Raw genomic sequence first — 11252 nt, forward strand, 5'->3', positions numbered from 1 at the left:
ACATTTGTTGCAAGCCTGTATTTCTAATCACATACGGTCCAATTTCAAAGATTTTCGAATTAAGCGCAACAATTGGTTGGGTAGTAGGTATTATGACGTCTATTTTAAGTTCTCCCCAGTATTTGGTGTTATTTTTACCACATATCACTCTATGGGAGTATTGTACAGCAGTCAAATTTAACCAAGAGTCTAAATTTTGATTTTTACACAAAATCGGGCCATGTGGTCCAATTTCATAACTGTTTATAGGTTCAATGCGAGATTCAGTGATTAATCTGCCTCTTATTGTGATGTCATTTCCTTGTGGTACCATAAAAGAGGGGGTGACTTCACCTTTACTAGTTAACGTAAAGAGAGTATCTGTATCAGCGTGCGTGACTACTGCAACAAGCATCACTAGGGGTTTAGTTACAGCATTTATTTGGAATTTAAATGTAAGGCCTAATAGTCCTCCTGTCAATGGATTAGGTCGCCAATCGCACACCACATCAACTGGTTTAGTTAAAGTAAAATTATGCCAACAATCTCCTTGTTCCTTAATACAGGATTTGGTGATTTCAACATTATTGGTACTAGGGTCTAAGGAGTAGTTACCAACATTCTGTTGGCGGCAACACGCAATGAGAGAATCTTGTTTGTTACATTTCCATTCAGTGGTGGGACAGAGTCTCATTGTAATATTAGAAGTAGGGTCTAATAGATTTCCGGAGATGGTAATTGAGGAAGCTTTCTCATGAAGAGATCCTTCCATCTTTCTGCATCCTACTTGAATTCTTTCTCCAATTGTTCCAGTTAAGACACGGACCCAGTCCTTTCTGTCCCATTCCCACTCAGGTGGGTGGTAAACTTCAGATTCATGCATTACTACAGTGGCTAAATGTGGGGAACGGTCTTTGGGATATGGTCCCACACTCCAGGTATATTGGACAATAGCTTGGGACCATGGCCATTCTGTATTTCTTTGGCTACAAATTAGTGATGAAACACAAAAAGTGTTATCAGTCTAATCAAACAATTCATAATATTCATAATTCAATAGATAACAGGCTACAGAAACTGGTCCTTAGAATTTTTACACAGTCTAAGTTTCAAAGGTCCCTCTTGCGTAGATGTCCACTGATCTGGCGGTGCCTTCTTTACTCGAGTGTAGTGAATCCAAGGCTCCACTCCTTCTACCTTGATCGCGGTATAAGTTGTTAACAGTACCTGGAAAGGTCCCTTCCACTTTTCCTGGAGTGGTTCAGAACCCCATGTCCTTATATACACAAAGTCAGCCGGCTGCTATGGATGTACAGGCGTATCAAGAGCAAGCAGCCTGGTCAGCACAATATATCTTCTAAGCGCTTCGAGGGTCTTTCCTAAAGAAATCAGATATGTTTTTAAATCTATTTCCCCCGTTACCCTCATGTCCCCTGGGATTAAGGGAGTTGGGTAGGGTTTGCCATATAATATTTCATATGGACTTACACCGTCTTTAGACCTTGGTTGGATTCTTATTCTTAACAGAGCTAATGGCAAAGCCTGTGGCCTTTTCAGAGATGTTTCTTGGCAAATTTTACTCATTTGTCTTTTCAAGGTCTGGTTCATCCTTTCCATTTTCCCGCTTGATTGCGGTCTCCAGGGAGTATGCAAATCCCAATTTATCCCTAGGATTTTACTTACTTGTTGGACTATTTCCGCTACAAAATGTGGTCCTCTGTCAGAAGATACGCCCAATGGTACCCCAAATCTCGGTATTATTTCTTTTAGTAATATTTTGACCACTTCTCTTGCTTTGTTGGTGCGGCAAGGAAAAGCCTCCGGCCATCCAGAAAACGTATCAATCAATACCAACAAATATCTATACCCATTCTGTCTAGGTAACTCAGAGAAATCGACTTGCCAACAATCTCCTGGGGAATTACCCTGCTTTGTTACTCATAAAGGTGCTTTCCTCTGGTTTAAGGGATTATTTTTAAGACAAATTGGACACTTAGCTATTATTGATTTAATTATTCCTGTCATTCCTACACACACTACAGATGTTCTCAAATTTGTAACCATAGCATCCACACCCCAATGTGTCTGCTCATGTTCTTCCTTTGCAAGTTCTGTCATAACTTGTGGGGTCACTATTACCTGATTCTCTGGTGTTACCCACCATCCTTCCGCATTTTGGGATGCCTTTAAGTTCTCTGCCAGTTGTTCGTCTAGCTTACTGTATCTTGCTTTTAAATTTGGAATTTTTATCTGTTTTACTGGTACTCATGCAAGGATACCTCGTTCTGCAGCCTCCTTTGCAGCTTTATCCGCCAATCGATTGCCTATATTTATAGCAGTTTGACCAAACTGATGAGCCTTGCAATGCATTACAGCCACTTCCTTTGGTTTCTGTACATCTTGCAAAAGTTGAAGAACTTCCTCCTTATATTTTATAGGTGAGCCCTGGGCTGACAACAGTCCTCTTTCTTTCCAGATGGCTCCATGAGCGTGGATCACACCAAATGCCTATTTAGAATCCGTCCAAATGTTTACCCTTTTCCCTTCTGCCATCCGTAAAGCCTGCTTCAGCGCCACCAATTCTGCTTTCTGCGCTGATGGATTTGCAGGTAGTGTCCCTGACTCCAATACCTTGTCGGTGGTAACAACAGCATATCCGGCTATTCGCCTTCCCTCTTGCACAAAGCTGCTTCCATCCGTAAACAGTTCCAGATCAGGATCCTTCAAAGGTTCGTCCTTCAGGTCCGGTCTGCTGGAATAAACTTGTTCAATAGTTACCAAGCAATCGTGTTCCAATTTCTCAGTAGGATTTTCTGTTGTCAGGAACATTGCTGGATTTACAATTGCTGTGGCTTTTAATTCCACATCATCTTGTTCCAATAGGACAACCTGGTATTTCAACATTCTGCTAGGGGATAGCCAGTGACCCCCCTTTTGTTCCAAGACAGTTATAACCATGTGTGGTACATATACCACTATCTTTTGGCCCATGGTTAATTTTCGGGCTTCCTGAATCAGCAGCACTGTCGCTGCCACGGCACGCAAACATCCCGGCCATCCTTTACTCACGTTGTCAAGTTGTTTAGAGAAGTATCCCACTGGTCGCTTCCAGGATCCCAGCCGTTGCGCCAGCACTCCAAGGGCCAGATGTTGCCTCTCGTGAACAAACAGTGTTTTTGTCTTACCGGCTTGGCTCCAGGTTTTAAAGGCACCTTTACCGGTTCTGCCAGTTTGGATCATCCTGGAACTTCACTTGCCCATACCAAGGGAGTGACTGCATTGTCCACCGCTTCTGGAATTTGTTCTTCTTTGGAGGAATTCTGTAACATAAATACTCTCGCCTCTATGGCTTTTGATTCTGGTATTAGTAATCTGATTTCTCCATCTTTAAAAATTATTTGTGCATCTAATTTGCTTAATAAATCTTGTCCCAATAAGGGCAACGGACATTTGGGCATGTACAAAAATTGATGTGTTTTACCTACTATTTTCCCAGCTTAAATTTTAACGGTTTCAAGAAAGGCCAGTTCTCTTTTCGCCCCGTCGCACCAACACCCTCTGCTGATTTATGGCTGAGTTTCACTTTACACATTTATTATTCTCAGTCAAGATTGCCAGAATTTTTCCATCCCTTTGCATTTGTCTGACTGCTTTTTCTTTTTCTCCGTTGTTATACACAGTCCAGGCTACTTCAAGCATTTTACCTAAGTCTCTGGACTCAGCCCCTTCCAGTTTCTGGAGTTTTTTTTCTAGGGCTGATTGTCCCATAAATATAGAGGCCAATTGTATAGCTTCTTCCGTGGTGTTTTTTGTTTGTGGTTTTGTTTGTGGGTTGTTTTTTTTTGTTTGGTGTTGGTTTTGGTTGGTTTGGGGTTTTTTTGGGTCCAAATTAGTGTATTTTCTAGCAGTCACCTTCAGTCTTTCCATAAAGGCTGAAGGGGACTCATTTAATTCTTGTCTCACTTCATAAAGTTTAGACCGATTAATTGCTTTTGGCATTGCATATCTATCACCAAACAAAATCCACTTCTGAGATCTAGTCAGCATCCCTCTGGGTCCCAGTTGATTAGGGTCCCACTCAGGATTTGTGGATGGAAAATTCTGGTCCGCTGTCCCTTGTATAATCCCATTAGCATGAGCTCCTTCTACTTGTTTTCTGGCCGTATTTAATACCATTTTCTTTGCAGTATCTTCCAACAAAATATCCAATATTCAACCAATAATTCAACATCATCATCTTCAAATTCACGTTTAAGACACCGTTTACCATTATCACAAGCTGAGCAATCTTTTTCCAAATTTTATCAGGTTCCTGCCCCTTTAATGCCATTATCGCGGAACCAGGTGAAAACAATTCACATTGCCTTTGCCATTCCGGATGATTTCGCAATGTGAAAACCAGATCTACATATGCCATTTCGTTCCATTTACCTTCCCTTTTACAAAATAACATTAATTGCAAAATGGTGTTATATTGCAATGTCCCATTTTCCGGCCACTTTTCCCCATTTTCTAAAGTGTCTAGTGGCCACCAATGATGACAATATTCAATCAACTGTTTCCGAGTCAAAGGATCAACATTTCCCAGATCTTTCCAGTGCTCCAAAATGCATCCCAGTGGTGTTTTTCGTGGGCTTGGTTTCTTACTCGGAAAAGTGCCCATCTCCCAGGGACTTAGTGGTTGTGATTGTGCACTATGACAAGCACTCAGTCAGAGGGACCCCAACCCGTGTTAGAGCTCCCTCAGGGATTTCCCCTGCCACCGGAAATCCCAGGGATTTCTCCTGCCACCAGAAATCCCAACCTTGGAGGCTTCCCCTCCCCTCTGGGCCCTGCTCCACAGGCTTTCGCCTAGCAGAGACTTTTACCTGAGACGTCTCTCCAGCCCAACTCTGCGCAGCTTTCACCGCGCCTTACGAGCAGGCCTCCCGTGCTCTTCGCGTGGGCCTGTCCCAATGTGGGCCTGTCCTGATACGGGCCTGTCCCGGAGCCACGGGGTCCTTACATAAGGTACCTTCACATACTTCAATTAAATGAGAATGCCTTTACCTCTCCCAGGGGTCTTGCTCAAAGCTCTTCGGTGCGGGGATCGGAGGTTCTCCCCGAGAATTCCCCGGTGCCGGCTGGAGGTCCTGCGATCCCACGGATCCGTCGAGGTTCAAAAGCAGTGTCCCACCTGGGTCGCCAAAACTGTCACCAAAATCCGGGAATAAACCTCGTAACACCAATGTAGTGTTAAAAGGCAGGCATTCTTTATTGCAGCGCTGGATGCACGGGGGATAGCTCCACCCAACGTGCATGCCAGGTGATCACCAACACACAGGTTATATAGCATCAAAACATACATATTCATCGTTTTTCTCAGAAAGGGCAGTCCTATGATAATCATTTCTTGGAATCCATTTCCATATTCTCCTCCCCGTCACACATGCTCAGTGATTTGAGTCGGTGGCCCTCAAGGGTCTCTGGTGGTCGTCAGTGGTCTTGCACCTGTGTCCGCTGGATGACCTCCTTCATGCAGGCATGCGCAGTGTCCTTGCTGTGGATGCACCTGTCCATAACGACTTACTTCATAAGATTAATATCTCCAAACCTGTTGTTCAGTTTGGTAGGGACTGTACAAGGAACATAGCAGCATTGTACCTTGCCATGGTCAGTGAGCTTCATTACCTATTACCTTGGTTGCAAACTAATTATCTCAACCTGATCCTATAGTTTCTGTTTCACGGCCCCTATCCCACGGTTACAGTCCTGTTGGCAAGAGTCAGCTGGAAGCAAGGGACATGGTCTCAGCAGCCCCACAAGAACTGGATGCTGTTGTCCTTCTCTCGCACCAAGCAGCATCCCTCTCTCCTGCCCACATCTCTGCGTGTCCCTCCTGACCTGCTGAGGATCAGCACCACCCTGCACCTTCATCTCCAAGGTGGGAACAAGGAGCAGATCTTCTCTGTCCACCTAACCTTTTTCTCTTTAGCCTGGGAAGGACCTGAAACGATCCTATGTTTAGGCATGTCCACCAGCAGTGGAAGATCAGTGCTGAGCAGAGCCGCCGCAGCTGCCTTGCCGTGCCGCTCAGAGGCAACCTTCCTTCCTGCTCCCATTCCCCAGCATCTCCTTGGCCTTCGGGCAGCTTTCAAAGCTCACAGGCAGGCAACGCCGAGCCATGGGAACGCCCCGCTCCTACTTTCTCCCTAATATTTCCACAGTGAGTAAATCTCCATCCTTTTAGGGCTCTCAAATCTATTATGTTTACATTTGCAGTGGATTCCCTGGCCCTGTTATTAATGAAAACCTCCAGGAAAGCTCCTCAAATACAGCTTTGACTTTCTGCCCAGGACCTGTGGACAAGGGGGAAAAAAAAAATAAAAAATAAGGCAACATTAATAAAGCAGGAGGTTTCTATTAAGTCTGAGGGACTGGATGCTCTGGCTTTCTTGGATGCTGAAATCCTCTAGTGCGAGCTAAATCTCATACACTTCATTTTCCCAATCTCTCCTTCAATATATTTTAAGAGAACATTGCTAGTAGCAGAGTAAATAATGCCCTAACTGCAAACGTGGGGTCTGCAGGGTGGTGTGGGGTCAGCCTATGGGCTGTGGCATTCTCCACTGTGCTCTGCTTGTGGTCTCAGCCCTCACTCCATAATCAGGGGGTTGAGCTTGAAGAGGTTTTAATTAGCCGCGAATACAAATAACAAGCAATTCCTTGGAGGCTGGGGAAGGAAGTGGGTGAGCTAACGTTATGGAGATGTGCACTGAGTCACAAAATAGGCAAATCAACGAGCTCTGTAACCAACACCACTATATTCCTCACCCCCTGGCTTTTTAACGAGTAAGATTGGGGTGTTAAATTCTGATTCGCATTATACGAGCAACCCATATTCTCTAAAGTTGAGTATTAACCTTTTTAATCCTTTTTGGCCTCTATTTTCAATGGGTATTATTTTTGTCTTACCGGATTTGTTCCAGGTCTAAGGATAATTCTTACGGGTTCCGCTCTTCTGGATCTACCTGGGACCTCATTAGCCCATACCAAAGGCGTCGCTGCATTCTTCACCTCCTCGGGAATTCCTTTGTTAGTCTTCGGTTGTTCCTGCCACATCAAAACTCTTGCCTCGATGGCTTGAGATTCAGGGATTAATAATTGAACTTCCCCATCTTTAAAGGTGATCTGCATTTCCAGTTTACTCCATAGGTGCCGTCCCAAGAGTGGTATAGGACATTCAGGCATATATAAAAATTGGGGAGTTACCCATTGTTTTCCGAGCTTAACATTTAAAGGATGGGAAAAGGCACGCTGTTCCGCTTTCCCTGTGGCACTCACAACGTTTACTGTATCATCGCTCAATTGTCTTTGATAAGTATTTAGCAGAATAAGTCACCCCAGTATCTACAAGAAAATCTATTTTCCATTTCCCCAGCTCTACTGTGGCCAGGGGTTCTGCTGGGGAGGTTTCCCCCGGTCCCCTTCAGGACTTAGTTCAGGGGAACTGACGTGGAAAGGGAGCTGCTTCTTGATCGTACGGTGCCTCCTCCAGAACCTCTGCACTGACAGGAATAGGACCCCTAAAACGGTCCTTACTCTTTCCAATGTCCCAGTTCTTTCCAATAGGCACACTGATGATCTCCTAAGGTATCCCTGGTTTTTTGTGCTGGAGGGGCCTCGCCTCTCCCCCCATAGTATTGCCGTCCTCCCCTGAAGTTGCTGTTTGCTGACGCTCCCTGCAGTGCAGCTCTCAGGTTACCCTCTCTTTCCCTGTCTCTCCGTGCCTGTCTCCGCTCTCCTTCGTTTTCTCCTTGCTCTTCTCTAACTTTCTGCTCTTGCTCCCTGTTATCAAAACCCAGCCATGCAACCTCCGACATCTCTCAGTAATTCCAAATCCTCCTCCTCCTCACGCCCGCACTTCAAACCCCGTTGCCCCGTACTACAAGCAGAGCAACACCTTCACAGCCTCCCGCTGCCTTTTCCTGCTTTTCTAATGCTGATGCCAGGGGGTCTTGCAGGGTAAACCCACAGTCCTTCAGCCACTCAGGATGATTTCACAGGGTGAAAAAACACATCAACATAAGGTACCTCATGCCATTTCTTCTCCCTTCTACAAAACAACATCAATTGTAACATTGTGCTTTTATTCCAAATTTTTATTCTTGGGCCATTTTTCCTGATCATCCAATTTATCCATCGGTCACCAGTGATGATAATATTTTATCAGAGTTCTCTTATCTGTTACACCTCCCGGTGAACCTTCTGTTTCTTGCCAGTGTCTCAGTATGCATCCTAATGGACTCTTCTTCAAGATTCATCCGCTCTGATCGCTTCTCATTTTACTCGTTTAAATGTCTATCTTGCCAACCACGAACAATCTTTACTATTTCGGTAGCACGCTCCTTCTTTTCCCAAGGGGTCCACACTTTACACTTACTTAGCACACTCTACGGCTGTCCCAGATTGCATTCACAATCTCTGTTTAAACCATAAACTTTCAAAAATAATTATTGGTTTACACTATTTTTCAGGTTGTAAAAGGCAATATTCTGGTTCCCACATTTACCAACAATTCTACTTCAGGGGCTGCACCATTCAGATTTTTAGTTAGTCTTTTAACACGGCAATAAAGGACATCCAAACTTACACGGCAATGCTACTATTAATCTAAGCTAATTACTCACAATATTGGGCCCCCTTTATCAGGTTTCCTCAAACTTTGTGTCTTTTTTCTAGTTCATACCCAAGGACTGTTCCCCTATTTATGGCTTCTCTTATCCCGTTTCTACATTCCAACTCTTTTACTAATTGTTTTCTTTCGTACTGGAGCATGAGAGAGGCGAAGCCTGAGTTTGTGGGGCCTGACTCAAGTGTTGCCAAGTTATACGTTGTGTTTTAAAATTGGTCTAGGCTAATTAGTTTCCCTAATTCATTCCTTTTTGAAAATCAGAGGCTGTGTTTCCATTGCCGGGGAGTAAAAAAGTCACACGAGTGCCTTGGTACCAAGAAGCCACCTCAGCATAGTTGTGGGGTTCTCCTCTGCATAACTTCACCTGCTTCCTAGTAGACACGGTGCTGCCCAAGCTCGGGGGTTTCCAGTGCTCAACCCAGCTTGGCCTGAGCCACATCAGGAGTTTCTACCCTGTGCAGCAAGAATTTCAGAAACTTAGGACAAAGCGTTCCGTCCCTGCTGTTCTGCTCACACATACCTTGGTGTAAGAGAGATTGGTAATTGGCAAGGAAAGAATTCCTTGTTGATTTGAGAAATCCAAAAGTGACCCACAGAGAACCCAGTCATCTGGAGGGTACGTCCCTACTGAGCACGTGGCCCGTGGACTGAGCTGCGAGATAGGGAAGCTCCTGATGTCGGCTTCAAAGCAAGCCTCTTCCATCTGGTTTTGCTCCAGGTGGCTGCTTGGTTGCCATTTGTTTTCAAAAGACACTAGCACTGGGAATTCAGCTTGGGGGCTTGGAGAGGGAGAGAAGAAGCAAGCATGTCTTTCCCAAGGGCAACTGCTTGGTGGAAGGGGAAGGACGCCCCTCTGTAGCAGCGTCAGCGTAGCTTCCGGGTGATGCAAAGCTGAGAGGATCTCCCAAGTCAGTGCTGCAGGAACGTGGCAGTTTGAGGACCGTGTTACAGCTCTTCTTTTGCATATCACTGTTGCTCAGGCAGGGTGAGAGCTTTGGTTTCCATTCCTGTTATCTCCAGGAGGAGATAGCCATGGGAACCACCGCTGCTTATGCAGTTCTGTGCAAAACAAGTCTGTGGCATGAGAAGAAAGATTTGGAAGACTTTTTTACTGCCTTCCAAATGATTTTGCACACTCAAGTAAAAGAAAATCATCTCAGTTACTGAGATTGAATTAACTTTTTATTTTCCCTCTCCTTCAGGCCCATCCCAGGAAAATGGAAGAACAAATTGTATGGGGGACATTTGGGAGTTGAGGGGGTGTAGATGTGAGATGGGGTTTTTTTTCTTTTAATCGCTTTAAGACTTGAGTTACAGTAAGGCAGTTTCTCATCTGCTCTGCCAGTCAGCACAGTAAGCTTATCTGAACATCCCACTATTAGCCCAACTGAGCTACATGAATGTCACATTTGCAGTCGGTGCTTCCATTTCATTGGACTGTTTTACTGTTTTACAGCATAGCTCTGCTCTGAAAATGTTAGAGACTATAGCTAAAGACTGAGAGAAGCTAATGGATGCTGTGTGCTTTTTTCCAACTTAAAGAGCATGGACAAGTTCAGAAATTTTTGATAGAGGTGATATGAAGATGAATTAAGAACATAAATGAATTCAGGTGGAATTTCTCTGTATCTGCTAAAATGCTGCCTTTCTTCTTCCCCTTGAGGTAGAGTCCATTTAGTGGAAGACTGTTCTCTAAGTACTGGAGACCTTGAGCGTGAACGGTATCTTCTGGATGGGGCTGCCCTTGCCCTTGAACGGTGATAACCATCTGACCTTGACCTGCAACGATTGTTACGACTCTTCCCTTCGCCTCTTCTTGGATACGGTGGCGATCGCGAGTGGGAACGAGAGTGGGAACGACTAAATGAGTGAGAGCAGGAGGCAGTGTGGGGGAAGCGCTGCAGGGAGACTTGGACCTTAAAGAAACCCAAACAAACCGACGAAAACAATAGAGGAAGTTAATTCAAACCAGTCACTGGGCTGGGAAAGAAGGCCTAAATCTTGGGGGACCTCAAGTCTGGTGGCCTCCTGGAGAAGAAACAATTACCATGAGAGATTTGGTGCTTCTAGACAACAGCGCCTGCCTGGAGTCTGGTCGTCAAAAACCTTTGCAGAAAGGTATGTTGTGAAGGAGCACCAAAATAGCTTGCTAGTGACACACACCAAAGGAACTCACTCGGGGGGAAGACTGCTGCCCCTGCCCGGTTTTGGTTGGGAGGTGTCTGCAGGAATGGTGGGCTGGCTGGTGTCAGGTGTTTCAAAGGTGCTATGTGGCCACAGCACCCCTTTGCATGGCAGAAGGTGACGTGGTAACTTTTGGTAGGCTGATGACAGGGGTGAGACAGACCAGCTGTTGGATGCATATTTGGCCTTTCCCAGGTCTAGAGCAGCAGCAGCAGCAGCAGCAGCAAGCTGTAAGGCATGACAGCTTGGGAACAACTGCTCTGAGTTCTGCGTCAGGTTTTGCCACCAGGAGCATCTCATGACACTTGTCTCACCCCTGCCTCAGCATCCAGGGCCACCTTGGCCCCAAGTGTCACTGAATGGACAGGCAGCCTTGTGCCGGGTACCGCTGCAAGGCTGGGAAGTGGCAGTAACT

General features: G+C 45.3%; 1 long non-coding RNA gene across 3 annotated transcripts in view; it reads left to right on the forward strand.

Moving 5' to 3' along the window:
* Nucleotides 1-10525, forward strand: part of LOC129200741 (uncharacterized) — a 34546-nt gene extending 24021 nt beyond the window's left edge. For all 3 annotated transcript variants that reach the window (XR_008575078.1, XR_008575076.1, XR_008575077.1), the window contains one exon: nt 10321-10525. This is a non-coding gene — a long non-coding RNA (uncharacterized LOC129200741). The remainder of the gene's footprint in view (nt 1-10320) is intronic.
* Nucleotides 10526-11252: the final 727 nt, after the last annotated feature.

Source organism: Grus americana, unplaced genomic scaffold (assembly GCF_028858705.1).
Source record: "Grus americana isolate bGruAme1 unplaced genomic scaffold, bGruAme1.mat scaffold_44, whole genome shotgun sequence".
NCBI classification, from domain to species: Eukaryota; Metazoa; Chordata; class Aves; order Gruiformes; family Gruidae; genus Grus; species Grus americana.